This window comes from Rhinolophus sinicus, linkage group LG06, assembly GCF_036562045.2.
Source record: "Rhinolophus sinicus isolate RSC01 linkage group LG06, ASM3656204v1, whole genome shotgun sequence".
NCBI classification, from domain to species: Eukaryota; Metazoa; Chordata; class Mammalia; order Chiroptera; family Rhinolophidae; genus Rhinolophus; species Rhinolophus sinicus.
The window spans coordinates 65252155-65279446 of NC_133756.1; the positions used below are offsets into that span (position 1 = coordinate 65252155).

The 27292-nt window shown below is 38.5% G+C and overlaps 1 protein-coding gene across 3 annotated transcripts in view; it reads right to left on the reverse strand.

The window, feature by feature from the left end:
- Positions 1 to 26288, reverse strand: part of RNF182 (ring finger protein 182) — a 64149-nt gene extending 37861 nt beyond the window's left edge. For 2 of the 3 annotated variants that reach the window (XM_074335204.1, XM_074335203.1), the window contains exon 1: positions 25800 to 26288. The gene's annotated coding sequence lies outside the window, so the exon portion shown is untranslated. Of the gene's footprint in view, positions 1 to 25440; positions 25751 to 25799 lie in introns of those variants that run through there. The other variant, XM_019742957.2, reaches the window with a different exon arrangement.
- Between the last annotated feature and the right edge of the window lie 1004 nt (positions 26289 to 27292).

Consider the following 27292-nt stretch of genomic DNA (forward strand, 5'->3'; position numbering starts at 1 on the left):
CCCAAGCAGGATAAACTGTAAGAAAAATATTCCTAAGCACGTTATAATAAAATTCCTCAATATCAAAGACAAAGAAAAAAAATTTGAAAGCAGAGAAAAACAGCACATCATCTTCAAAGGCCCAACAATGAGACTGAGCTGATATTTTAAACAAAAATAAACTACACAGAGAATGATGTAATTAAATTACAACTTTAAAGCACTGAAAGACACTGACAACCTAGAACTCTACATGCAGTGAAAATACACTTCAAGAATTAAGAAAAAAATAAAGAAAATTTCAAACAAACAGAAATACAAAGGAACGCTAAAGGGAGTTTTTCCAGCACAAGGAAAATAATCCCAGAGGGAAACACAGAGTTGCATAAAGGAATGAAGAGAAATGGCAAATATAAATAAATACTAACTGCATAAAACAGCAATAATAATATATCATGTGGTTTACTCATATGTGAAATTAAACAAATGACAGCAGCAGTACAAAAAGGAGCAGGGTCTTTTACAGAGTTAAAGTACTCTCAGAATCATGCATTGTGAGGAAAATGATTAAAATACTAATTTAGAGTAAATGCATAAGAGAAGGATAGATGATGTAGGAAAATGGCAAAAGAATAACAACAGGATATATAATTAACAAGCCAATAGAGAAGAAAACTGAATGTTAAATACTTGATTCATCAAAAAAAAAAAAAGGCGAGAAAAGGGGAAGAACAGATGGGATAATTAGAAAACAAATAGTAAAATAGTAAATTTAAATCCAAGTATATTATCAATTACTTTAACTGTAAATGAACTATCAGAGCTCCCAAAATTTTCAGGTGAGATAAAGAAGCAAAACCCAACCATATGCCACTTATAAAAGAAACAACTCAAAAATAAGAGTCCAAGAAGTTAAAGTATAGGAAAAGATAACACCATGCAAACACTAACCAGAAGAAAGCTTGTATATACAGTCTAATATCAGACAAGAAGATTATAAGAACCACTACTAGCACTAAAGAGAGGCATTTAATAGTGATAAAAGGGTCCAACATAATAAGAAAATATAAATTTGTATGTATCTAATAATATATCCTCAAAATATGTTTGAAAAAACTGATTGAATTAAAAAGATAAAAATTCATCAACACAATGAGAGATTTAGCTTATTTTTCTCAGTAACTGACAGAATAAGTAGACAAAAAACCGATAGTTTGATCAATACAATTAATAAATTTTATCCAATCTATCTGTATAAAACGCCGCACCAATAACTACAGAATATAATGTATAGTTTATTCAAGTTTACACATATCATTTACCAAAAGTGACAATATTCAGGCCATAAAACAAGTCTTAATAATATCAAAAGACTAAAATCTTAACAAGTTATTTGATAATAATGGGATTAAGCTAGAAATCAATTTTAAAAATCATTAGAATATCCCAAATAATTGGAAATTAAGCAATAATTGTTTAAATAACCTATAGGTCAAAGCAAAAGGTACAAAGTCCATTTTAAAATACTTTAGCAGAGAAACTAAGATACGACATCAAAACTTGAGGATGCTATCAAATAAGTATATAATAGCAAAAAAAGAAAGAAAGAAAAACCAAGTCAACATAGGCTCACTGACAGAATCATAAATTTGATAAACCCCAGGCAAGACTGATCAAGAAAAGAAAAAGAAAGCACAAACTGTCAACATCAGGAGTGAAAAAGGGGAACTACTCAGATCCCACAAACTTTAAAAAGAAATTAAGAGGATTTTACTATCAACTTTTACCTGTAAATTTGAAAATTTAGATGAAATAACCAAATTCCTTCAAAAACACGACCTACCAAAATTGACTCAAGAAGAAATGGAAAATCTCAGTAGGTTTATAGTTAATATAATTGTATCCATAATTTAAAACTTTCCTACAAAGAAAACTCCACTCTTAAATAGCTTCACTGATGAATTTTCTATCAAGCATTTAAGGAAGAACTAACACCAATCTCTTTGAGAGTTGGACAAAAAGGGGGAACACTTCCCCTTTTATAAGACCAGCCTATCCATGATACCAAAACAAGGCAAATTCATTACCCAAAAATGAAATTACAAGCTACTCTCTCCCCTAAACACAGACACAGAATTCTTAAACAAAATATTAGCAAATTGAGCCCAACAAAACACAAAAATGATACCATATCTGTTGGGTTTATAAGACTACAAGATTGTTTGAATAATTTTTTTTAATGTGATTACCACATTGACAAAATAAAGGACAAATAACTCATATGATAATCGCAACAGATTCAGAAAAGCATTTGATAGAACTCAACACATGTTCATGATTAAAATGCCTATCAAATTATAAATAAGAGAATTTTCTTAATCTGACAAAAAGTTTTCAACAATACTCCTCAGTAAGTAACTGCCATACTTTAAATATTGAAAGCTTTCCCCCTGAAACTAGGAATGAGAATGAGATAAACACATGCTATCATCACTACTATTCAAATTCATAACCAAGGTCCTAGTTAGTGTAATGAGGCAATAAAAAAAAAGTGAAAGTTATAAGAATTGAACGAGAAAAAATAAAACTCTATCACATAAAATGATTATGCACATAAAAAATCCAAAAGATTCTACAAACTATTCAGACTAAGAAGTAAATGTAGCGAAATCTTTCCAATCAAGGTCAATACACCAAAATCTATTGCATTTATATATACAGGCAACAAAAAATTAGAAAGTGAAACTTTAAAAGATGTAATTTACAATAACAAAAATAATCAGCCTAATGAAAGATATACAAGAATGCTACAGAGAGAACTTGAAAACGTTGCTCAGAGAAATTAAAGACAACCTAATTAAAGGGAGAGCTACATTGTGTTCATTGGTTAGAAGACTCAATATTGTAAAGATGTCAACTCTCCCCAACGGATCTACAGAGTCAATGCAATACCAATAAAAATCTCAGCCAGTTTTTTGTGTGTGCAAATTGATAGGGTGATTCTAGAATTTATATGTAAATACTAAATAAACAACAAGAAAATGCCAAAAGAAAATCAAGAAAAACAAATTGAAAGACACTACAATAATTTAAGGCATTTCATAAGACAAATAGCCCAATAGCAACAAAATGCAGAGTCCAGAAACAAATTCACAAACATACAATTATTTAATTTACGAAAAAGGTGCCATTGCAATTCAGTGGAGAAAGGATGATCTTTACAATAAATAATGCTGGGTCAACAGGACATTTACAAAGATGAAAATCATCTTGACCTCTATCTCACATCATACACAAAATTTAATTGCAAGACGGTTGTAGACCTAAATGTAAAAGGTAAAACAAGACTTGTTAGCACAGAATACCTTCATGACACTGAGGCAAGCAATATTTTCTTAAACAAGACACAAAAAACACTAACCTAAAGCAAAGATTTATAAATTGAAATTCATTCAAATTAAAAATTCCTGGTCATCAAAGAAACAACATTACAAGATTAAAAAGCAAGCCACAGTGTAATCTGCAACGCATATATCTGACAAAGGACTTGCAACTGGAAAAATACAAAGAACTCCATAAAAATCAGTAAGAAAAAGACAGACAAACCTTTTTTTAATGGGCAAAAAACTTGAACCAGTCTCTCACAGAAGAGGCTATTCAAACGGACAATAAAATATACAAAAAGTGTTCAGCATCATTTATTAGAAAAGAAAAAATAAAACCACAATGAGATATCACTTTTCATCCACCCCTATGATTGCCAGTACCAAATGTGAGGAAGAATGAGAAGCAACTAGAACTTTCATACACTGATGTTGAGAATATAAACTGGTAACATACACTTTGAGCAACTGTCTGACAGTATCAAACGTAAACCATGGAGCTAACCTACCACCCATTCCAGTGCTCGGTATACACTAAACAGAAATGCCCACATATGTACTTATATAAGAATGTTCATGGCAGCACTATTTGTAACAGAGAATAAGTAGAAATGACCCAAATGTCTATGAATTGTAAATGGGTTTTAAGAAATGTGGTACATACAATAATGAAATATCAAGATGTGGGGGAAGAAAAACCAAACTATTACTATACCTAGCAGCATGGATGAATATGGTTAGTGACAAAGAAATGGTTAGTGACCAAAAAGTACATATTGTATAATTCCCTTTATTTAATGTTTTAAAATAGGCAAAACTAATCAATAGTGATAGAGTTCAGACTAGTGATCACGTTTTGGTGCAGATAATGACTAAAAGAATGCAACAGATAGATTCTGGGGTAATGCTAATATTTTCTTTTTTTATGTGGGTAGTAGTTACACAGGTGGCTTACACAGTTGTTACAAGGGTGTGAAAATGCATAGATCTATAACCTCATGAGTTGTGCACTTTTCTGTATGCATGTTAACCTTCAGTAACAATAAAAACAAAACAATGCTTCCTTATGTCTATTCATGATATATACAACACAAAACAGGTAGAAGGATGTTACGGTTTTGTTAAAAGTCTACACGAAGCACCCAGAAGGATTTTCTAGAATTCAAATCTGATCATTTACTCCTCCCCTGCTGAAAATATTTTAATGTCTTCCTAATCCTACCTCTGCCTTCCTGAGCAGCCACATCTCACCCCTTACCACTCCCTCCTCCTCCCCTACCTCACTCCATTCCCTCCCCAACTCTACCTACTCTCCAACAGAAGCCACACTGTCTCTAGAATAGCCTCTGGGCTTTTAGTCTGCAAATTCCCTCTTACTAGCACTTTTACCTGCTTGCACCATTCAAACCAGCCACATACCTGCCCCCTTGCCTGGAACACCTTTCTTCAGTGTAGATATTAACCATGCCCAAATCTGGTTTGGACACCTCTCCTACTGAGGCAGGATAGGTGGCCTAGGAAATTGACAGCCCCCTCCAGGGCACAACTCCTCACTGGTGACACAAGTAACAAGTGACTGTATCCAGCACCTGCAGCTAGAGAACAAGAACCAGTTTCATCCAGCGAGGCTGATCCCCTTGACCAGGACCTGACCTAGTATAGCTAATTATAATGTCATTATAATCTCATTTACATTGCGGTTACTACGACTCCCAGCATGCATCTGATGCCATGACTGTCCGAGGAGCCAAATAAGGATGAAAGAGCAGGAAACTGAGGAACCCACCTAATGGGAGGAAACTGACAAACCACGTCCATGGGATGTCACCAAGTCCTGCCCCGAGGAGGTGCAAATGCCCCGGTCAGGACTTCCTTGGCACAATTCGCTGAGTTCACCCACACTTCCTCTCAAGTGTGTACTTCCGTTTCAATAAACTCCCTATGCTTCCCTGCATCTATCTCGCTCCTAAATTCTTTCTTGTGCGGAAACACGGACCTGGTCTCTGCTACTGGGGGCTGAGTCCTCTCTTGGACAGCCCTGAGCCTCAGGCAACACTACGTGCTTCCACAGGCATCACATGCCCCTCACATCACACTCCAGTGTAACAACCAGTCACAAGGCTGTTTGCTCCAGGGGGGTGTTCATCTTTGGGTCATCAGTGCCTTGCATACGGTGGGTATTCAATATGTACACACTGAATAAAGTAATTAGGAAAGCAGAATCCTGAAAACGCATTTACCTAAAGACTTTCCTCCTTTCTACAATGCAAGATTTTCACATGTGCTGTCTAAATTTTCTCTGTTTTTAAGCCGACTTTCTCTGGCAGAAAAAGCTATCATTTACAGACCAATCAACCATGACCTAGAGGTTAACAATCAAGCCATTTAAGTTTATTCCAGATCAAAGAATAATTGAACCTCAAGTCCAGGTATAATTTTGAGTTGTAAAATGCTTTACGCTCCTCCTAATTATGTGTCCCACTGTTGGAGTAAAACTGTTTAAAGGTTTCAAACTCTTCCATCATTATCTATAAAGATAGGGAAAAGGAAAATACTAAATTGGTTATGTTGCTAGTTCCATACCCAAACCATCTAAATCAATATCACGATCCATTTCAAATGTCCCATTATAATAAGTGAGGTCGATCTTAAATGAACCACAAATGTCTTATTTTGTAATTCAATATTTTAAAACATCTTTTGTATATATTCAATGTAAGATACGCTGAGTAACTCTTCTGCTCATACATTACCATGATTAAGTGATCATAACCTCAACACTTTCAGTGACATCATATGGTTTTAACCAACACGCTATCTTTTTTACTATCAAATGTTCTCACAGAGTCCCCATGAAAATAACCTCCACCTTTTAATATGTAGCTTATAGTAGTTCCATTGTCAAAATAAGTGTGAAGGACTTGCAACTCTACTCTGGATATCTGAATAAAGACCTTGATATTATGACTTTATGAATTATTTCCCGCTAGCCAAAATAATTTCTTTAGCCATGATACATGTATCTATCTTCTATGTGTGATGTAAAGAAAACACTGAATTGATAGTTAAATCAATATAGATGGAGTTATATCTTAGTCATTATTTCCCACAGTCCTCATCTAGTCACTCAAGTACTGCCATGTTTCCCTGAAAATAAGACCTAGCTGGACCATCAGCTCTAATGCATCTTTTGGAACAAAAATTAATATAAGACCTGGTCTTATTTTAATATAATAAGACCGGGTATAATATAATATAATATAAGACTAGGTCTTATATTAATTTTTACTCCAAAAGACGCTTTAGAGCTGATGGTCCGACTAGGTTGTATTTTCAGGGAAACACGGTAGATAACCGAGTGCCCATATGGTGCCAGACTCTGGACTAAATACTGGGAACACAACTTTAAGCAAAAAAAAAGACATTGTCTCTGATTGTCTCTGCCCTTAAAGAGCTTACAGTGCAGTGAGGACAATATCAATCAAATAATCATATAAATAAATGCAAAATTACAATTTTAATAAGTACACCATCTCTCACCTGGACTACTCAGTAGACTCCTAACAGTGCTCCCTGCTGCCACCCATTCTCTCATGATCCGATCTACATATAGAAGAATATTTCTAAAATGTAAACCAAATTATCCTCATTTCCCCTAACCACCAACTCTACAAAAAGCCCTCCAATCGCTTCCCATCGCATATAAACTAAAACCCAAGCCCTTACCCTGAATTACAAAGCCTTGAGCAATCTGACCACTCCTTCCCTCTCTAACCTCGTCTCATACCACTCTCCTGCCTCCTCCCTGCCTCACGGCCTTTGCACTATTCTTTAGTCTGAAATGTTCCGCTCCTGATCAAGGCTCCCCTTGTCACCCAGATCTCAGCTTAAATGCTACCTGCTCATGTAGCATCCAATGCTTATTTTAATTATTGCATTTTATTTGTCTCTGCTAATTTTCTTACTTATTTGGGTTTTCTTTGGCGGGGGGAGGGGTGTATGTGTGCACACACATGCAAGAATCTCTTCACTAGAATTCAAGCACCACAGAAAAGGAACCTGTCTGTTTATCTCTCTAGATCTTAGAACTCTGCCTAGCCCACTGTAGCCACTCAGTAATTATCTGTGGAATGAGCAATGGAGTTTGACCTGGTCAGAATGTAAGGGAAGATTTCCATAAGGAAGTAACAACTAAGCTGAAACCTGAAAAATAATCAGGAGTTACTGAGTGAAGAGAGAAGGTAAGAACATTCACGCAGAAGGAATAGCCAGTTCAAAGCCCCAGGAGCAGGAGGAAGACTTGCACAAATGGGGGATTAAAAGAAGAACCACGAGATGAGTTCAGAGTACCAAAAAAGTATAGCTAAGAAAGATGTTAGGAGAGATCTGTTACCTATTTGAAGAATACAAAGGTAAGTATTATACAATGAAACTAATACCCTTGTCAGGTTTGAACAAAACAAGCACTCTGCTTAAAAAATCACTACAGAATTATTTCATAATAATAAAACCAAATTAGACATAGATGACAAGACAAAATGTATTCAATTAGTAATACTTTTAGAACAGGATCTACTGGGCGGGCCTGGTGGCTCAGGTGGTTGGAGCACCGCCTGAGGTCGGGTCTGATTCCCACATGGGCCAGTGAGCTGCACCCTCTATAGCTAAGATTGTGAACAACAGCTCTCGCTGGAGCTGGGCTGCCGTGAGTGGCCGACTGACCGACAATGACCCACTGCCTCAGCCGGGGGAGCGCAAGGCTCATAATACCAGCGCGGGCCTGGGAGCTATGTCCTACACAAGTAGACTGAGAAACAACAGCTTGAACCAGAGTGGGGGGGAGGCGGGAGAAAAGGGGGAGAGGGGGAAGAAAAGGATCTACTATAACGTATTTAACCTAAATCCCACAATTTAATCATATCTATTCTTATTTTTCTGACCTGATTTCAATAGATTGCTCCATCTAAAAAAAAGAAAAAGAGAAAACCCTGCCACATGAAAATTGTTTTATAAAACACATCAACTGAATATCAGTTGATGAAAACTTATTTGTAGATTTGGTCTAATAAGAAAACCTGATTCTACTCATTGAGATATTACTGACACTATACTGAGTATGTCTGACATTTTAATGTTATACTATTAATTTTTTTAAATAGACTACCATGTAGTTTTTAAATTATATAGGACTCACATTTGAAGAGCAGTGTAAAGAACTTTGTGAATGGAAAATAAACAGAGACCTTGAAAAAAAAAAAAAAGATAAAATGCCACAATTACTTTTTTAAGTAATGATTAAAAATGATCTTTAAGGATAAGTCTTCACCTCCTAGGGGAAAAAGGCAGAAATGAGAGGTCATGTGATAGAGGGAAAAGACACCAAATAGCAAAGGGCTACCAATTATTAAGTGTATTTTATCCATCACGTGTTGTACATTTTACATCCATCCATCCATCTGTCTGTCCATCCGTCTGTCATTCATCCTCACAACGACCCTACCAGGGGATGGCATTATACCCATTTTACAGTTCAGTGTCCACTGACTCCTGGTTTCTTCCTTGTACATGTGCCATTCGTTTTATCTGTGCAAATGTACTCTGTAAATGAATATAGTCTCTTATAAAACCAACAAAGTCCTAAGCAAAGTACAGGATTCACACCTTCAAAACTGTACATATAAGAGTTTTAAGAGAAAGAGTTACTTACCCTGCTCTTTAAAACTTCATACCATCATCATTTGTCATTAGGAAGAACTTGCTACTTTATCCTAACAGATTTGTTTCCAACATTCTCCAAATTATTGAATCTCAGCCCTCTCTCCAGATGTTGAACTAAATCTAATTACTTCCCACCTACAGACGATACCAGTTGCAAGAACATGCACTCCAATTCTGGTGCATGTACACTTCAGTGAACCTGCCATCACTTACAAGGGAGCTAAATGACAAAAACATCTTTAAATCAACACAAATCAATCCCCACTGCTAGAAAAGTTTATATCCAAGGTGGTTGGTTATACCATTTTTCCATGTAACAATGTAAACTACTATCCACTTCTATTATAATCTCCCCAAGCTAATAATACTGTATAACCAATAAGAAACAATAAATGAGCTGATAATAAAAACATACTATTGTCGTGTCAGTGTCCGAGTGAATGGTGTCCCAGGAGTAAGGTGTCTACAGGGCTTCTATGTGGCAAAGGCAGGATTTGGACCCAGATCTAACTACTAGGAAGCCCACACCCCTCACATCCATGCAATGTGGGCACAGTGAACCAGCAAGGCAGGCTACACACCCATGAAAAACTCTTTATTTCATTTCCATCTTTCAGTACCTAAGAGCTGATTTAATAATCTTCAGTGAGTTTGTTCACTTTCGCAGGGGACATGGACACAAACTCAAAAAGAAAAAGTTCGTATGACACATACACATCAGATACAATAGCAATTTCTTTATTTTAATTCCTAGGCTGGGAGGAGGAATGTATTTTGTTTTTTCTATAGTCCTGTTCATATTTCAGTGATTAAGAGATCATTAAAAGCTTTGCTAAAGCACAAATTTCCAACCCTTCCCCCTGAAAAAACATTTACTTCAGATTAAAAATAGATAAAGCAGCAAACTATTGGACTTTCTTGATTTTGGACCTTCTAGCTCTTGAGACACCATGTTTTTTTAAGTGCTTGTTATTATCATTACCATTTGAATATCTTCAAACTGCTAATTCAAGCAGAAGTTTCAGTGTTTTCCTTTTATTTCTTAGCTCTAAAATTGCACATAAGAAATTCTAACTCATATTAGCATTAGTAGGGGTTCAAAATTATTTCAAATGGTCTATATCTATTTTTATAAAGACTTGAGAAGCGGAGGAAACTATGCAGTACCTTTTTTTAAGACTTCAACAAAACAGTTAAAATATTATTAAAAGCCCTCACCCAACTGAAAAAGTCTCTGCCATAAAATGCTCATGTCTCAGTAATTATAGATGTCTCAAGTTTTACCAAATAAATAATTCTGATCTGTTTATCAGAACAGAGGATGGCATTTTCTGTGCTATTTTCTGGAATCATTTAATGAGCTACAGAGACAACCATTTGACAACACCAACCAGATAGAGGATTGACTACAGAAATCTACAGCTCTTCTATAATGTTCTAGAGTTTTCTAAGACTGAACCCCTGTGCTAGAAACAGGTATCATATAAAATTATTTTATTCATTAAAGAAATATTTATTGAGCACTTACTATATTCCTGGTGTTGTTCTAAAAGCTGAGAATAAATAAATAGAGCCACTGTCTTTATGGATTTTATACAATAGAAGAGGAAGACAAACAGATATACACTTTTTGTTTGTGTATGTGATGTGCCAGGTGGTAATAGTGCTATAGAAAGAACAGGTAAGAGGGATAGAAAGTACAGGAGACAAAAAGATTATAATTTTTTACAGAGTGCTCAGGAAAGGCCATTCTGATAACATTAGAGTACAAACCTGAAAGAAAAGAGGGGGTGAGCTTACAAATATTTGGAGAAAGAGCAGTCCCAGCAAAGGGAACAGCAGCACTAAGGTCCGGCGGCCAGAGCAGACTTGGTGTGTTTAGAAAACAGCAAGGCTGGAGTGCAATGAGCAAGGGGGAGATGCAGTGGGGGCTAGCAGGGGCCAGAGCGTGGAGGCCTCGTAGGCCCCTGAAGTGGCTCTGCCATTGATTCTGAGTCAGGAGGGAACCAGTGCAGGGGGCTATTTTGTTTTCTTTTGGCATCAGAGTCTTTTGAGCAGGGAAGTGATAGGATCTGATTTCAAGTTCAAAAGGATTGTTCTCACTGCTACATAGGAAATAGACTGTATTCTGCCTTATAAGGGCAGAGGTTGGGAGACCCATTAGAAGATACCTGAAGTAAAACAAAAGGGAAATGGCAGTAGATTGTACTACAGTGGGAGAAATGAACAAGTTTAAAGGCAGAGTCAACAAATCTACTAAAGGACTGAATTTAAAATATTAAGGCAAAAAAGGAAAAATCAACTTATGAAGAAGTCAAGTCCCAAGTTATAGCTAAGGTACCTGAAGATGCTATTTATTAAACTGGGAAAACGGAAACAGCAGGTCAGGAGGGGATTGGTACAGGGAATCAGGAGTTCGTTTTTGGACATGTTGAGTTTAAGATGCCTATTTAGTCATGAGATGAGATCAACTACCTAGGAAATGAGGGAAGACAAAAAAAAGGAAAGAATCCACAGTCTGGACTTGAAGGCACTGCAAGGTTTAGAGATATCTGCAGAAGCCATCCAAGGACACTGAGCGGTAAAGCCAGTGATGGACAGAGCATCAAGAAAGAAAGGTGTCCTGGAGGCCACATGTGATGTGCTGGATTATTATTCGGCAAATACTCACTCCCTTCCCTTTCCAATGGTGGTTGCCATACGCTGCGCTGCCCACTATGTGAATTTCTTTGGCCAATGGGAGTGTTAGTGGGCAAGAGGAAAGAAAAGGCCTTCAGTGAGCTTCTGTAGCTTGATTTTGCTCTTGGACCCCAATAATATGCCACAACAAGAGCATACCCTGGATAGTCCCTTCGCATAAATCCCAGAATAAATACATGAGGAGTAGATCTAAATCCACTCCACAGCCAGGACCAGGGCCACCCAACTCAGCCGATCCTAGATCAGCTCAAAAGCAACCAACCTAGGAGACCCATGAACAAAAAATTGGATGTGAGCTAATGAGTTTTAGGGTGGTTTGTAATGCAGCATTACTAAAGCAACAGCTAACATATATACCAAGTGAAGAAAGTCTTTCAAGAAGAAGGGATGGATGGACTGTCAAATCTCACTGATAGGCTGGGTAAGAGGAAGATTGGGAACTGATCTTGGATTTGGCAAGGTCATTCTGAAGCACTTTCAGCAGAGTAATGGGTATGAACCCCTAACTGAGATAGATTCAAGAATAAGAGGACAGAGAGGACAATCAAGATGGTGCAGTAGGTAAATGCTGTGCTTACCTTCTCTTACAACCACATCAAAATTACAACTAATCTACAAAACAACCATCATTGAGAATCACCTAAAATCAAGCTGAACTGAAGACTTTCAACTGAGGACATGCAGAAGAAGCCACCTCTGGACTGGTAGGAAGGGCAGAGACGTGGAACGGACTGGTCCCACACCTGTGTGTGACCATTAAAGATCAGGAGGGCTATTTCAGCTGTGGGGGTCCCCTCATCCCCTAAAGGAGCGAGAGATACCAGCCCCACCCAAGCCCAGGGTTCCAGTGCTGGGGAGAGAAGTTCCCATAATTTTTGGTTGTGAAAAACAGCGGAGATTGTGACTGAGGGAGGCAGTGTGGCTGCACTCACAGGTGCTCCTCTTAAAGGGACTGTGCATGGACTTACCTACCAGTGGAATCACTCACTCTGAGCTCCAGCGCTGGGGCAGCAGCTGGAAAGGCAGCAGGGACAAATGGTGGGAATTGACTTGTCCAGCTTGGGATGGGGGCTGGAGAGGTGGCTTTCTCCTGTACTGGGGAGCTGGCAAAGGCCATTGTTTCTTTGTTGAGCCCTCACCCTCCCTGACGCAAGAACACAGGCAGCCGCCATTTCTGAATCTCCGCTGTTCATTCGCCATGCCCTGGCAATTTGAGACCTGGCCCAGCCCAATTTTTGGGCACACCCAGGCACTATCAATGTCTTTCTCATGCAGACCGCCTGCCTTGGCTCAAGCTGCACTTTCCTAGGGTCTCTCGAAAGTTCGCAGAACCCAGACAAACAGCATCTGGCTTGAGCATGTCCTGTACCTCTGGCTGAGCAACCGTAAGCCAGCACTAGTGGCAGCCGGCCTTGGTTCATGGCTTGGTCTCTCAAAGGCACTTCCAAGCATAGCATGGACGGGAGACATCAGCGGATTTCTTTCTGGCTCCCTCTAGGTGGCCCCAGGTGGGGCACAGGCTGTGGCTGAAGTAGACCTACAGTGGATCCCCTCCAAGGTGGTCCTGGGTCTAGTGCCCCCAGTGGCTAGCTTCAAAATGAGCTGGAGCATCACCTAGCCATCTCCAAGTAGGACACACCCAAGGGGTGGATTGGGCAGGCACCAGAGTCCTGCTGAGGCAGATCCTGCTCTGTAGGATCAGCCCATGCACAACAACACTTCCACTGTGGTCAAGGCCAGTCCTCACAACCAGTGAGCCCAAGGGTCAGTCCCTCACACTGATGTGCAATTATCAACCAAGGCTCAACTACAAGAGGAGGGCACACACAACCCACACCAGGGACACACCTGGAGTACATGGCTCAGTGACCAGAAAGACTGTGCCACTGAACCCCACAGCACACCTACTATATAAGGCCACTCTACTAAGACCAGAAGACAGCCCTACCTAATACACAGAAACAAACACAGGGAGGGAGCCAAAATGGGAAGACAAAGAAACATGTCCCAAATGAAAAGAATAGAACAAAGATCCAGAAAAAGAACTAAGTGAAACAGAGATAAACAATGTATCAGATGCAGAGTTCCAAACACTGGTTATAAGAATGCTCAATGATCTCTTAAAAATGGAGATGGAGACCATGAAAAAGAACCAGTCAGAAATAAAGGATACAATAATGGAGACAAAGAATATATTACAGGGAATCAACAGATTAGATGAAGCATTTGAGGATCCAACCAGTGATGTAGAAGATAAGGTAGCAGAAAACACCTAACCAGAACAGAAAAAAGAAAAAAGAATCCAAAAAATTGAGGAGAGTTTAAGGGGCCTCCAGGACAATATCAAGCATACCAATATTTGCATTATAGGGGTACCAGGAAAAGAGAGAGAGCAAGGAATCGAAAACCTATTTGAAGAAATAATGACAGAAAATTTCCTTAACCTGGTGAAGGAAATGGGCATACAAGCCCAGGAAGCACAGAGAGTCCCAAACAACATAAACCCAAAGAGGTTCACAGCAAGACACATCATAATTAAAATGCCAAAGGTTAAATACAAAGAGAGAATCTTAAAAGCAGCAAGAGAAAAGCAGTTAGTTACCTATAAGGGAGCCCCCATAAGACTGTCAGCTGATTTCTCAACAGAAACTTTGCAGGCAAGAAGGGAATGGCAGGAAATATTCCAAGTGATGAAAAGCAATGACATACAAACAAGATTGCTCTATCCAGCAAGGCTGTCATTTAGAATTGAAGGACAGACAGATAAGGAGCTTCCCAGATAAGAAAAAGCTGAAGGAGTTCATCACCACCAAACCAGTATTACAAGGATTCAGAGAGACTTCTTTAAGATGGGAGGGGGTTTAAGGATGGGTGAAAAGGGAAGGGATTAAGAAGTACAAATTGGTTGTTACACAGTAGTCATGGGGATGTAGGTTATAGCATAAGGAATATAGTCAACAATATTGTAATAACGAGGTATGGTACCAGATAGGTACTAGATCTGTCAGGGTGATAGAAGGGAATGGGGTTGGGGTCAGGGTAAAAAAGGTGAAGGCATTAAGAACTACAAATTGATAGTTAATACAGAATGGGGACTATGATCAATAATGTTGTAAAGATCATGTAAGGTCACAGATGGGCACTGGACTTATCAGGGGGATCACGTCATAGACTGTGTAGATGCCTGACCAATGAGCTACACACCTGAAAAGCTGAAGTAGAATAATATTGAATGTCAACTATAACTATATATATATATATATATATATATATATATATATATATATATATATATGGTCACAGGATGTGAGTACAACATAGGGAAGATAGTCGATGGTATTGTAATAGCTATATATGGTGTCAGATGGGTAGTAGCTTGGGGGGGTGGGTTATCACTTTATGAGGGGTTTAAATGTCTATTACATTGCTTTGTATACCTGAAACTTAAAAAAAAAAAAAAAAAGAATGAGAGGACAGAAATAGGGAAGAACAGTGTAAACAACTTTCAGAAAGTTTTGCTAAGACGAAGAACAGAGAAATGCTGTAGAAGCTGAAGAAAAATGTAGGGGTTCAGTAAGTATTGTATTGTGTTTGTTTTGTGGGGTTTTTTTTGTTTTTAGACGAGCTTAAATGACTTCAGTTTATAATATTACAGTATGTGAACTGATTAAAACGATCCAATAGTGGGGGAAACTGATGATAGAGAAAGACCATTATCCGTGAGTGGGCAAGAAGGGATGATACACAATGCACAACAGAGGAGGTGGCTGCTGAGAGGCGCCCAGTCACTTAGGGTCCCGTTGGAGGTGGCAGTGTGTATGGGTTCAGAAGGAGGTGAGGCCACAGATGCAATGGTGGAAAGTCTGTGGAAGTTCTCTAGAAGCAAGGTCATCTGCTTCTAGAGGGGTCAGGAAGGAGGAGGGGGTACAGGTTTGAAGGGAGAAAAGAAGAGAATAAATGATTGTCTAGAAAAGCAGGATAATGAGCAGACCAGGAAAAAGGAGGAGGGTTGCCAGGCAGCATTTGAGCTCACACCTGGATTACATTAAAGTCTTAGCATTTCCATCTAAACGGCAAACTACCTTGGATGAAACAGAGATGTCATAAGCTCACCCCACGGTACCTCCTTCAAAACTACTACTGCTGTCGTAAGCGAATGTTTTTAATTGTGTTAGAAGCCACTCAGAAGATAGACAAAAGTTGGAACAGTTGAACTTAATGAAATGACATTAAAATGCCTGTCGAGCCAATCAGACATCATTAAAATGACTGTGAGCTAGAGAAATGAGGAATCCAGCTGAGTGAAGGAAGCCATCTGAAACAGTAGTGGGACACAACCCAAAGCAGATCAAAGAATTAGCTGAAGAACAGGTCTGAATCAGGGTTGCACTATCCACTCTGGGAGCCACTAGCCACCTTTGGCTACTGAGCGCTTGAAACGCAGCGAGTGCAACTAAGAAACTAAAATTTTAATTTAATTTAATTTTTATTCATTTTAATTTAGAAACTGAAGCAATGTAAAATATTTTTCTATCTGATACAACTTTACCATTTTGCAAGGACTATCATTCATTGTAACTGCTGGAAATTTAGCATCCAAATTGAGATTACTCTGTAAGTGTAAAATACAGACTACATTTCAAAGACTTCATGCAAAACAATAAAAAGAATGTCAAATATCTCATTAACAATGTTTATATTGATTACCTGTTGAAATCATGATGATATTTTGGATATGTTGGGTTTAATAAAGTTAAATTAAAATTAAAATTAATTACTTTTTGCTTTTTTATACTATGGCTACCTGAAACTTAACATTACATATTTTATTGGACAGCCCTGGTCTAAGAATTAAAATACCAATTCTATCTGAAAAGCATGGTTTGGAGTCACCTGTTGTCATGGTGACTATAAATGAAGGCCAAGCCTATCCACTGATGTCACAAGAAGAATTATCCAGGATCTATGCAGCCCGGGTGCAAGTATCTAAGCCTTTAATCTGTAATCAATAAGGATGTTTTCATGAAAAATGGTCAAGCCGTAACTTGAAATCAGAATGGAATGGTATGATAACTAAAGCTCATCTGAAATGGTACCTCCAGCTTATCTGAGATAATGAACTTCCTCCTAGTAGGTAAGTAACTTTCCAATCTAGAGAAGGTCTAGAATTAAATTCAGACATGATGACGAAAATCAGACTCATATTAATACTTTTCAGAAAAGCTTAAAAATATGTTTTACATTAATTGGAACAGTTTGTGAACAATTGTTTTGTTTTTAATGTTTAAAACAATCTGATATAAACACACAGATTAGCCTTATAATTCTAAACTAAAATGTGTGATAAATTTAGACACATGATTTATTTAGATTGAAATGTTTAAGAGGATTTGGCTATGTCTATAAAATATTAATTTGTAAGTGATGGAACAGTCAAAGAAACTTAGGGTAAGTATTTGGAAAGGTTTTATTCATATGGGTCATAAATTTGCCCAATAAGCACCTGATTTGTGTAAACAGAAAACCAAATTCATTAAATTTATATATGCAATTGAAAATATTTAAGGGTTTAAATCTAGCTAAGTTTATAAATGGGGCTGATAGTTAAAGGAACTGAATCTGTTCCATCTGAACTAACGTTTCATCAAAGAAAACGTAAATGTGATTGCTCACATTTACCAGATTTATAAACAGAATAAGACAAATATATTGAACATGAAGGCCTAAAGAAATCTAGATTTCTATTTGTACCTGTGAAAAAATAAAATATTAGTTGTCTTTCTGTACAAAAAGCTTACTTGTGATAGCTAATAATTAAGTAGCTTACAAATATTAATTTGTTTAATCTTCACAACCCAGAAAAGTAAGTAATGTTTTTCTCCCCATTTTACAGGTAATAAAATTTTTACAGCATTTTACAGCACGATTAAGTAGCTGCCCCAAGGTCATACAGTTAGAAGGTAGCCGAGCCAGGATTCAACTCCAGGTTGTCTGGCTTCAAAATTCATGCTATAAACCACAAAGCTTTACTGACTTTCTTTCTTTTCTTTCTTTTTTTAATTAGTTTCAGGTGTACAAAACAATGTATAATAGTTAGACATTTATCATTTATATCCCACACAGTGATAACCCCCCTCTCCCCATCTACTACCCCTCTGACATCACATATAGCCATTACATTTCCACTGTCTCTATTCCTAATGCTGTACTCTACTTCTTTTAACTATATATGTATATATATACATATATATACATACTTTATATATATATATATATATATATATATATATATATACACACACACACATATATACATATAAAATTGTAGTTGATATTCATTATTGGTCAGCTTCAGCTTCAGGTGTACAGTGCAGTAATCAGGTATCTACATCTTCCCTGAGGTTGTCTCCCTAATGAGACAAGTGTCCATCAGATACCCTACAAAATCTTTACAACATTACTGATTACATTCCACAAATTGACATTCGTTCCCCATGGCGATTTTCTGGTTACCGACTGTGCTTTCTAATCCCCTCACCTTCCCCTTTATCCCGCCCCCATCTAGCAACCCTCAGTTTTTCCTCTATGTCTCTGAGACTGTTTCTGATTAGTTCATTCATTTATTCTTTTCTTTAGATTCCACATATAAGTGAGATCATATGGTATGCGTCTTTCTCTGTCTGACTTATTTCACTTACCAGAGACAAGGGAACCCTCATGCACTGTTGATGGGATTGCAGATTGGTGCAGCCACTATGGAAAACAGTATGGAGGTATCTCAAAAATCTGAAAATGGAACTACCTTATGACCCAGCAATTCCACTCCTAGGTATCTATCCAGAGAAATCCAAAACTCTAATTCGAAAAAATGTATGCACCCCTATGTTTACTGCAGCACTATACACAATAGCCAAGGCATGGAAACAACCAAAATGCCCATCGGTAGACGACTGGATTAAGAAACTGTGGTACATTTATACAATGGAGTATTACGCAGACATAAAGAAGGAAATCTTAGTATTTGCAACAATATGGGTGGACCTTTACTTTCATCCTGTCCTTGAATGTGAAAAAAAGCTCACATTGACAAAAAGAGTAACTAGTTGTTCATAAAAGAGAGCTTTTGCATGCTGTTGAGACTATAACTAAAAGTCCCTTGTTCCTCTTTTTTCTCAGTAGTTATCAAAAAAGGTTTGTACTAGGAATTCCAGGGAAAACTAAGATGTACAGGAGAATGACCCAAATGAGAAGAGTTTTCAAGCCTTCTAACTTCATCCTGACCCTATACTCCAGACCTCTAGCACCCGAAGGGAAGGATCCCCTGCAGTAACATAGAGCCTCAGAGAAGTCCAGCCTAAGGTACACAACATTTATTGCATTACTTCTCATTTCATTTCTTTTCATCCTATTCACCTCTATGGCCCTTTTCTGTGTTAATTCCCAATCCAGGTCACAGTATAAAATTAAATGAAATTCAGGAAAGAGAAGACAATTTCATTTAATTTTGTATTTAATTCTAAAAATAGATTTGACAGGAAGCGTTCTCCCCCTCCTTCTACCCCCAAAACCCACCTGGAGTCTGCAGCAATAAGCATAAACAAAAACTTACTTTTCTTGGTTACCTCCTAAGAACCATCTCCCCTCTTTAAACTGACCACACCTACCATTCTGAATCTGCCCCACCAGGCAGTCTGCAACTGCCACTTTTTCCAAAGCATACAAACCAGACAGCATCTTCACTGAAGCAGGAAGTAGTTGTCTGCTGGTAATTAACAAAGCAATCACAGTCAACTTCAGATTGTGATTTATCCACACAAATCATGTTTTTAAATTTACCGACTCTGTGTGATCTTGGATAAGGTATTTATTAGCATTTTATAGATAAGGAAACAAGAGTTATTGTGAAGATCAAAAGATAGTTTGTGTAGCATACTTAATAGAGTACCTGGCACCAAATAAGTGCTCAACAAATTACAATATTTATGATTTAAAGAACTTACAGAACTATGCTTCATTACTTGTTTTTATGGACACCTGTCTCTTATTTATTTAATCTTACTTTTCATATAAATGAGAAAGACTCCCTGAAATGAAAATGTTAAATGACCCTTCTATGGAGACAGTGTAAATATGTGTTTACAGGGGGGATGAAAAGTGGGGAGGGGAGGTAAAAAACTAAAAGTATTATAAAGACAAATGTAAATGATTTCCGAAGATCCATTTTTTGCTGTCTTTAACTAGAATAATCAGAAGTTTATCATCCATAATTGCTAGTATAAAAATTAAGCTAGATAGTGTTCTTTATGCTTTTTATATATATCCTTTTATGACATGAACATCAGGAATCCAAATAATTGAAAATGGAATTGTGATATTTGATTTCTAATGCTGTATTTCAAATACCTAAATGCTCAAATTAAATTTATAGTGCCCTAATTATACATTTTGAAACTTAGATAACTGAAGTACCACTACTACAAGAAAATTGAGTCAGTTTCCTATGCCCCTAAAATTGACTTTCTTAAGGCCCTCAATACTGACTTTGGAACTAGATTTAAAACATAATAATTTTATATCTCATAAAAAAGTATTCAATTAAGCAAAGCATACGTGTACCTACTTTGTCTTTGGAAATGAGTAGGACATAGTACTTTTTCTTAAGAAGCTTGAAAGTCCAGCATAAAAAAACACAGATGTATTTTCAAACAACATGCTAAATTGCTTCAAAAAAAAAAAAAGGTATACACAGAGTTCTCTTGGACGAGAGAGAGTGACAGAGGAATATCACTTAGTCCTTAGGACAGGTTAGAGTTAGCTAAGAATAGGAGACCTAGAATGATGGTAGCCCACATAAGGTAATGAAAAATAGAGAAACGTTTAAAAGATATATTTCCATGTATATAGCAAGGCTAACACCATAGAAAACATGTATTTTTAATGTATCAATACAAATAATAAGTGAAAGAACTATCTTCAGAAAGTATCTTCTCTTAGTCTATTCTAGTGTCTTTGTACAGAAAATACTGGTACATGTCACAATATGCCATAAAGAAAGGCTTCTTGTTTTATGACTTTAGGTTTTGTTTCTTTTTATTAAAATAAGAAAAAAAGCCCAAGTGCCATAACAATTAGTGCCTTTAATTTCTATACTTAAAACATGTCAGTGAATTGAAAAGTAAAGCTTGCTGTATTCCTTGACATAAAGGAGTCAGGATTCTGGCACATTTTGTGTACCTTTGGGTTAATATGACAGAGAAAGCACATCAGTTTCCTCATTCTTAAGTCTGGGGAGTATTATAGTACCTAATTCATAAGATGAAATAAATTAATATTTGTGAAGTGCTCAGAACAGTGCCTGGCCCAGAGGAAGCACTGGAAAGGTCTGATTGATGGATAGAAGAAAAGATGGAACTGCAACCATATTAAACAGGGTCTGAAGAAACCATATATAACAAGAGGAAATGCCAGATAAGACCATATAGAAACATTTGATCGCAGATTTACAATTCAAGAGTTTGGTTAACATCTGTTCTTCAATACAACTATGCCTGACACATGACATAGTGATACAACTGTGTAAAATGTCATGGCTCCCTTGAATGACTATGGTTATAAGAGAGGGAAGACGATTTATAATGTACTGTTACTCAGAAACACAATTTCTCATTTAAATATATCAAGTATGTTCGGTAAACACATAGTTTTATTTCATAGTTCCCTTACTGTCCTGATTATCTAACTGGCCTACTTGACTGATTAGATTATACAATACACCCATGTGGAAAACCTTTCTTTTTTTGCCCTAATTTGTGGTTTATAATATTCAAAGTGCACTACACCACAATTCCAAGGAATCACTTTTTAGTCAGAAAAGGTGGGAGTAAGCATCCAGAACCAGCATCTCTGTTGTAGGAGTGGCCAGCCTCTGGAAACCATGTAAATAGCCCTTGGGTAATTGCTTCAGGATTCTGGACCTTAAGGTGTTGAAGAGATTATTAGTGCCATCAGTCTTTTTTCCTCCCCTCCCCTTTACCACCAAGCCCTGCAGGCTCTCAGTGTATATTAATCTTTCTTTTTAACTAACATTTTTTAACGCACTGAAGCCTCTACGTCAAGATCCTTTGGCTTTCACTTCCACTGATTATAAGGTAAAGAAGTAGGGATCTAGTTCAAGACACTCCGGGCAATGAGCAATCAAACACCTAACAGGATCCCAAATTTTCCTACCCATCATACAACCTCTATAAATGTCGAAAATGTGAAATTAAGGATTACAATATGTGTTTTTCTAAATGCACACCATTATAAACTAAGGTTCCAATATTCTTCTGGTTGAATAACAAATTAACCAAACCATATTTTTTAAAAGCCCTGGGAATATAAAATCATTTTAAAAGCATTATGGATTGAACTGGTAAGTTTTCCCCTAAGAAAAGGAAAGCTGAAAACTAGGCCAGAAGAGACTATTTGGGTATTGTACATAATGAGTTATACATAAGATAAAACAAATACTCATAATAGTTGGAAAACAAGTAATTTCTCATCCATAAGAGCTCAGATGACTTATATCAAGCAATATGGAGTACATAGAAGGAAACACTTGATAAATATTTGTTTGCTGATGTCCAAAACTATAGTATATAATTGCTACAAATAAGTGACATGTAAGAAAATCAATCATTGACTTCAAACTATATTTACAACACTCCAATTATGTGCCAGACAGTATAAACGCATGCATTTTCCCCTGCACTGTGGTTTCTGCAATGGCTTAAGACAGTTTATCTTCGTTTTAACTGAGAGCATAAAAAAAATGAAACACATACCACAAAAGTTTTTCAACCACCATCAATCACTATTAATAATCCATGTCACAAGCCACCACTTCCAGTGTCTTCCCTGCTTTTCTTCAGCACAGTAGTTGTGATCAATACCCACCATGCACAGCAGGTCAGGTTAACAATACCTTACATTTATTGCCCTTTTTCTGCGAGGTCTCAGGGCTGGCTACGTTATCCTCCCCAGCCACAAATCCAAACCTAAGTGTTTTGATAATGAATAAATCATTAAAAAACTATCATCTTTCCCAAATGCGCTTTTATAAATGCTACAGCACATTGTTCTAGATGCTAAATTACCACCCAGTCATCATGTTAACACAGTGCAAAGAGAAATTACAAGAGAATGTTGACCCAGAAACAGGCAATAAAGGCTTCAGTGGCCTTATGCTCCCCATGCGGGCTCATATGGTTACAAACAACAGACTTTCAATGGCAGAAGTATAATGTTAATCCTAACTTAAACGTGAACATTTCTTGGCTCGTTTTATATCTTTGGGCACGCTTGATAAAGCTAAGTTAATAGAATTCTTCAGGTAAAACAATGGCTGTGGTTACAATTATAGACCATATTTTACAACTTATACCAAAAATGGGGACCGGTTTTACTTCATAAAATTAAGACTCTTTTAAGTCTAGAAATGCAAACATGTCATAGCACTGTGAATCAGTGAGAGTGACGAATGGTATTATACACCTGAGGATGTGCTGTGCTGTTCCCTACTTCCACCAGGTGGCTAATCTAAACCACGGACATAAAGCACACTTTCCATTTGTATTTCCTAAGGAGCTAGATATTGTGGATATCACAGTATTTTTTCCTTTCATTACCAAGTTATGCATACATCTCTGAACACTAGTAACATATATAAACACACCAAATTATTGTTTTTCACTGCACTGACAAAGCTTCATTTCATGCTTCAGAGCTTGTGTAAATAAAACCACTACAACAAAGCAGTGCTTGCAATACAAGATTGTTTCTGATGTTTACTGACTTTATTTTTTGGCAGAAAACGACACAGTTTTAAAGATGCCAAACTATATTGAATCTCCTGGGTCTTGTGTGAGCTAGCAGCAAAGGCAAAACGTAAGTCTTTATTGTGCTGAATTAACATTAGATATTTCCATTCTTCAGAATACAAACTTGGGGCCACAGCATAAATGTTCAGGCTAGAACTCACAGTGAGAGTTCCATCTGGCTAGAAAAGTAGGTCCGGAGTCATTGCACTTGAATGTTGGATCTGCTAACAAAGATCTGAATAAAGCTATATACTCTTAGTATCTCAGAAACAACACAAAACATGAAATAGCATTCTGTGCCTAAATAATAAGCCTAGGCTTCAATATTCTGATTGTCTTTTATGCTTAAATGAGAAAATCCTTATTTTCTCACCCGGTTATCTTCTCAAAACAGATCTACCTCATTTTAGTCAATGTATCATTTCATTACCATCACCAAAGAGTATTTAGCAGAGCGTCTGTGACTCACTCTACAAGTAAAATTCAGTTAAAAACAAACCCAATTGTGAAATAATCTCCAAACTGTTGTTGCAACTTCATCCTTTTAATTTCCAATACAGTCGTCTAATGAAGTGACATTACTTAAAATTGCTAGCAAATAGGAACAGGCTTAGAAACCTAGTAATCAGCAGGTAACAGATGTTGAAATCCCAAAGGAGAGAAGAGGAATATTAGATAATCACTTTATGCCTGACACCTCAAGTAGCTTTAATATCCATAATTCTAATTAACTTAACTGCAATTCAAAATGATCCGTGCCATTTGGATCATTGGTTTCTTTTCATTAACTACCTTTTAGCAAAGATGTAATTTCTTGTATTCCATGTAATGTTCGCTAACTGACTGATTCCAATTTACAAATTATTTTACTAAATTGGGTATACAATTCAGTTGACTCATTTTCCAGTTATCAGTGTGACATCTCTCACCAATTAAAACAAATAATATTCACAAATATATTATTTCCTTCTGAATTGATCAGCCATATTTCTGAAAATGAGTAGTGTTCTGTCTTTCACATTACTACACGTAAGATGATATTTAAGTAGCCACAAAACAGTCTTCACAATTATATTTTAATGCATTCTTTGCATCTGCAACAAACTAAATATCACGAAATGATGGCAAGGCTTGGGGCTCTCAGAAAAGCGAGGGTACATAACTTGAGCAATTCCCCAGCCGGTACCCCTATGCCCTTGGCAACGGCATCATAACCCTTATCACACTCATAAACACATGCAAACACCACCTAGCCACTTGCCTTCAGAGGTGCTTTAGATTGCTTCCTTACATATAAAAACGCACAGCATTTTCCAGTTCTTAAAGCATGAACACAATACCTGCCAGAAACAATAGCAATGACACAGGTGCCAAGGACCTAATCTACAAAGTACTGGTCCTGCTATTAACTCTGGTACTGCTGGATTGGAAACCTGGGCTACCTTTCCCATTTAGTTCCAGGTGCAACTACACCCTCCAGAGATAAAGGTCGTTATGTTTAAAATCCAAACGAACTTCAGAAGCACCTCAAAATGTTTCAGTCGCAGGCATAGAAAAACGAGCTCTGCTTTCAGAGACTGTAAAAAAGGTCTTAAGTGTACCCCTTACAACCCTCCCATCCCATCCTCAAAGAGAAGAAACTATAAAACATGAAACTCCAAAGATAAGACTTTCATTTTTTTTCTAAAAGCCTCGATAACGAGAGAGAGAGAGAGAGAGAGAGAGAGAGAGAGAGAGAGAGAGAGAGAGAATGAGAGAGAGAGAGAAAATGAATATGAATGTAGGTAGGTACCACCCACCGCCTCTCTGTAAAATCACATCCAAGGAGCACACGGCCGAAGCTCCGAGCCCAGCGGGGCGAGGACCGTCGAGTGGCGCCAGGACCGTGGCCCCGGCCGTCGTGCCCGGGAGGAGGCTCAGCCCGCCCGCGGCCCCTGGCGCGAAGTTTGCCGCCCGGTCGCTGCCGCGGTCCCCCGGCCTCAGCGCCCCGGCGGCCCGGCGGGAGGCTCCCCGACGCGGGGGAGGCCGTCTCCCAGCTGGGACGCGCCCCTCCGGGACTCTGATGCAGCCGGGCCCGGCGCCCGCTCCCTGCGGCGGGCGGACCCCCACCCCGGGCGCGCTCCCGACCCCTCCCCGGCCGCGGGCACGCTAGCCTTACCTGGCCCACCGCGGCGGCGGTAGCGGCGGGCACCGGGCCGAGAGCCGCTCCGGCGGCGGCGCCTGGGAGGGAGGGAGGTGCCCACGGAGGAGGAGCTCGGGCGAGAAGCGAGCGGGCTGGCGGGCGGCTTTGTTTCCACTGTGCGGAACCGCCGACCCTGCGTCACCATGGCAACCGCGCGGGGCCCGTGGCCTAATGGGGACCCTTGGGCACCCAAGGTCCGGGACCCACCGAGCCATCGCCGCCGGGACTCCCGCCCTTCTCCTCAGCAGTCTGAGAGCTCCGAGGGGACAAGGACCCCCAAGGCGCCGCCACCACTACAAATACACCCCTCTCTCAGTCTTCCTCACCAAATCGTATGTCTTGCCCCAGCAAGAGGGGAGAGGGAGAAAGAGGAGGCCCAGGGTCAATCTTATTTCCTTCCTAGTAGGCACCCCCTTTGGCTTCCCACATGGGACATTCCAAAAGCCCCCAGCACACCTTTCTTCTATGGAGCTGAACCCTCAAAATGGAAATACACAGAAGAGAGAAGAAAGAGCAGTGCAAACTGATAAAGTGTTGAGCAACTGGTATTTGGCGCTCCTGTTGCCACTGCCGCAGCGTGCACGGAGCTGCCAAGGGACAACGTACCTCCTCCTCCTTTCACCAGGGTTCTCCTCAAGTGGATCTGGTCTCTCTTCACCCAAATCCTGTATCTGTCTTGTGGAAAGCTCCAGGAGGAGAGGGGGAGAGGGGGCTTTAATTTTTTATTGTAAACACAGGATACACTTACAACCTCAATAGGCTAAAACACAACTTTCCTGGTGCATTGTGAATCTCAGCTGCTGCCACTGCTCAGCTGCTGGCTGTGACTGCTAGCATTTACCATGAGCACTGACTTACTCTCTGCCAAGGACCCTCTATGTACTGCAGGCCATGGCGCTCCGCAGAAGAGAGGCAGACGCTAACCTTGGCACACGCTAGGCATCCTCTGCTATGGAAATTCTTGGAGAGGGAAGGAAAAGTACTAGCAAACCTACAGCGAGGCTTCCTCTAAAGGACAGAGCTAGAAGATAGCTACCAAGGGTGAATGAGTCATCAACCTATACTATGTCTTCTTGAAAGATGGGTTACTGAGTCCAAAACCCACAGTGTCTTCATTTAGACCCCAGGGAGCATGGCATTTATTTTCTGGCATTTGTGAATCACCAAAAGAATGTCAAAAACATAATAAAACCCCAGGGTAGCTGGTGTTTTCTGTGTTTGCTGCCTACCTGAGAAGCCGTAAAGCAGAACAATGTTATTACCGATTGAAACCACACATATTAATTAATGGAAATATAAGATCCATTTTATGGTGGAGAACAGAAAGTTTGTTCCTCAGAAAGAGTGGCCATTTTCCTGTAACAGGAACATTGGTATTTCCAGTTGAAGTCAAGAGACAAGGTCTTTCCCACAGGCTGATAAGCAGTTTGGCAGTGTTTCAAAATTTAAAATGTATATACCTTTCACTC